The sequence below is a fragment of the Pipistrellus kuhlii genome, unplaced genomic scaffold, assembly GCF_014108245.1.
Source record: "Pipistrellus kuhlii isolate mPipKuh1 unplaced genomic scaffold, mPipKuh1.p scaffold_m20_p_38, whole genome shotgun sequence".
In the NCBI taxonomy this organism is placed as follows: Eukaryota; Metazoa; Chordata; class Mammalia; order Chiroptera; family Vespertilionidae; genus Pipistrellus; species Pipistrellus kuhlii.
The window spans coordinates 2,748,448-2,751,695 of NW_023425538.1; the positions used below are offsets into that span (position 1 = coordinate 2,748,448).

At 43.4% G+C, this 3,248-nt stretch overlaps 1 pseudogene; it reads right to left on the bottom strand.

Moving 5' to 3' along the window:
* Positions 1 to 2,177: 2,177 nt before the first annotated feature.
* LOC118702260 lies at positions 2,178 to 2,751 on the bottom strand (annotated as a pseudogene).
* Between the last annotated feature and the right edge of the window lie 497 nt (positions 2,752 to 3,248).

Sequence of the window (3,248 nt, forward strand, 5' to 3'; positions counted from 1 at the left end):
GGCCGAGGTAGATTTGGTGGCAGAGGCTGGGGAGGTTCTGGCAATCGAGGAGATTTCAAGGAGGCAGAGGAGGAGGAGGAGACCATAAGCCACAAGGAAAGAAGACAAAGTTTGAATAGTTTCTTCTATTTCTGTCTTTCCTTCTTCCATTTGAAAGAAAGGACTCTGGTGTTTTCACTCTGTTAGCTGATCAGTGACAGAGCCTTCTAAGGATATTCCAAGATGGTACCCAGTCCTGTGGTCTATTTGGAAATCCATTTAGGTAATATTTCAAAAGAGATACCCTGTTGGTTTTGTCTGGATATTTGTATAAACTTTTTATTTTTTTATTTTATTTTTTTATTTTTTAAATATATTTTTATTGATTTTTTACAGAGAGGAAGGGAGAGAGCTAGAGAGCTAGAAACGTCGACGAGAGAGAGACATCGACCAGCTAGCTGCCTCTTGCACACCCCCTACCAGGGATGTGCCCACAACCAAGGTACATGCCCTTGACCGGAAAAGAACCTGGGACCTTTCAGTCTGCAGACCAACGCTCTACCACTGAGCCAAACCGATTTCGGCTGTATAAACTTTTTAGAGATGAATGGTAGAGCTAACCCTTATTGGTAAGTTTTGAATTTATATTATTTCTTCCCACGTACAACACTTTCCCCCCCTACAGATAGTTTTCTTGTGTCTGTGTTGGGGTAGAAAGGAAAGCAGAATGTTTTATCATAATTTTGCTTCAGCGGCTATGGGACAAATTAAAAGTTCTAAACTCTGGCGGGGGGGGGGGGGAGAAAAGGAAGAATTAGTTAATGAATGCTTAAATAAATGGGACAACAAATTGATGTTTCTCACTCTCTCTCTCCCTCCCTCCCTCTCTTTCTCCTTCTTCTTCTTCTTCTTCTTCTTCTTCTTCTTCTTCTTCTTCTTCTTCTTCTTCTTCTTCTTCTTCTAAACATATTTTTATTGATTTTTTTTTTTTTTTACAGAGAGGAAGGGGAAGAGATAAGAGAGAAACATCGATCAGCTGCCTCCTGCACACCCCCTACTGGGGATGTACCTGCAACGGAGGTACCTGGGACCCTTCAGTCTCCAGGACAATGCTCTATCCACTGAACCAAACCGGTTAGGGAGCCGGCTTCTTCTTCTTCTTCTTCTCTTCTTCGGCGGAGGCGCGGGCGGGGCGGAGGAGCGTATGAGCGATGCTGGCGGGGAGCGGCCGCGGCGGATTCAGGGCGGCTGCTGCGTCTAGCTGCCGAGTAATCGGAACTTAGCTCTGGGTTCGGCCTCTCCGCTCTTCGACTTCGCCTCCTTCTCCGTGGCGTCAGCTGCTAGCAGGCGTCATTAAGGAGCTGATCCGTCATGCCCGGCTGCCCTGTCGTCGGCGACTTCTCCTTCTCTCTTCTCTTCTTCTACTGTTTCACCGACCCCGCTGCTTTTCTCCTCCTCCTTCCTTCTCCTTCTCCTTCTTCCTTCTCCTTCTCCTTCCTCCTTCTCCTTTCTCTCTTCTCCTTCTCCTCTCATTCTCCTTTCCTTATCCTGCCCATTCCTTCTTCTTCTCCTTCTCCTTCTCCTTCTCCTTCTCCTTCTCCTTCTTCTTCTTCTTCTTCTTCTTCTTTTTAAATTTGTGATAATTCAAATTTATTTAGTGATACAGGAGACCTCCCCATATTTTTGGAAAATCAGAACTCCAGTCATCATTTTAAAAAGTAACCAAATTTCATCTATTACAAATATTCTAGGAAATGCTTTAAAATCTGAAGTGCCCAGGGAGCTATAATATAGTTATAGAAAAATAAATTAAATAGTGGTCTCTCCCACTCATCTAGGATTAAGGTCTGGTTTACTCTAAGAGAAAGAGGTAATTTCAAAGCATATCTTTCTATACTATTAGATAAAGCAAATGAAAAGTGTATATCAATCAAAAGAACAATAATAGTTATTGTAAACACTAGAGGCCCTATGCAAGAAACTCATGCAGGAGTAGGTCTTCATTGCCCCAGCCTGGTGACTGCCTTGGCCCTCGCAGCCCAGCTTCATCCGAAAGGTCGTCCAGAAGAATGTCCAGAGGGTTGTTCCACTGTTTGGCCATTGAGTCGATTTTCATATTGCTCTTTTATTATTATATAGATGTTTTTGTCATTGGTATTATAGCATTATTCTACTAACTTGGCAACTAGAAACAAAAATTACTTGTCTAAAAATACATCTGGGAGTGGTGTATAGGTCTGCATGTCAGGAACTATCTCTGGGCTATAACCATAATGAAAGATGTAAATCCGAATACTATAAAAACATATATACAACTCAATATAGTCTCCCAGTACTCTGGCTCCAATCTTCTAACAGAATGTTTGTATTTACCCTTCATGAACTGGTATTGATCAGAATTCAAATCAATGATGAGTCCATCACAGTCATGTGAAGGCTCCCCATTACAGAGCCACTCTGCACTCTGAGAAACGCTGATGAAAGGGGTGGTGGAACTCATGGGACTGTCACTGTTATATCCCATCTCTTCTAAAACATCCATATGTACTTTCTGCAATTTTCAGACAGAAAGCATTAACCTTTTAATGTCCCCTAAGACTTTGATTTCCAGAGGAGGCAATCGGTGATCATAAACAGGCAATGTTAGCAACATGATTCCATCAAGTCAGTGCTTATTGCATAATATGTCCACATGTTCAAGGAAGCCTTCAGCCAGACAGCTACATGCCTGGTTGTCCAGTAGCAAATACAGAGTTGATTAGGACCAGCCATTTCCTCTTCCACTGTCCTGGGTTCCAGGAAGAGATGGTGGCTTAGAGCAAACTGGAGCCACACAGAGAGAAACTGAGTAGGGTGGCTTCAGGAAGAGGGCTAGAGGGGGACACCCACCACTGTCCCTGTGCTGAACCCCTCTCCCACATTGCCCACTTTGCCAAATGCCATCTTTTCCCGGGTGGAGCACTCCATTCCATTAGGCATCACTCCAATAAAAATGTTTTTAAAGATTTTAAAGAAAACAGGGTTAATTAAACCAAAACAGAGCATCTATTTTAACACCTATCCTAACCCCTTAGATCAGTGCAATACCCTAAGTTAGATCATTTACTCCTCACCACAACCCTAACAGGCAGGTAGCATTAGCTCCCCCATTTTTCACATGGGAGAACTGAGGTCACTGAGACTGACTAGCATGAATAACCAACTGGCCCCCAGGAAGAAAGAGGTGGAGGCTGGCTTTGGACAGGTAGTCTGGCTGCAGAGGATTCGTT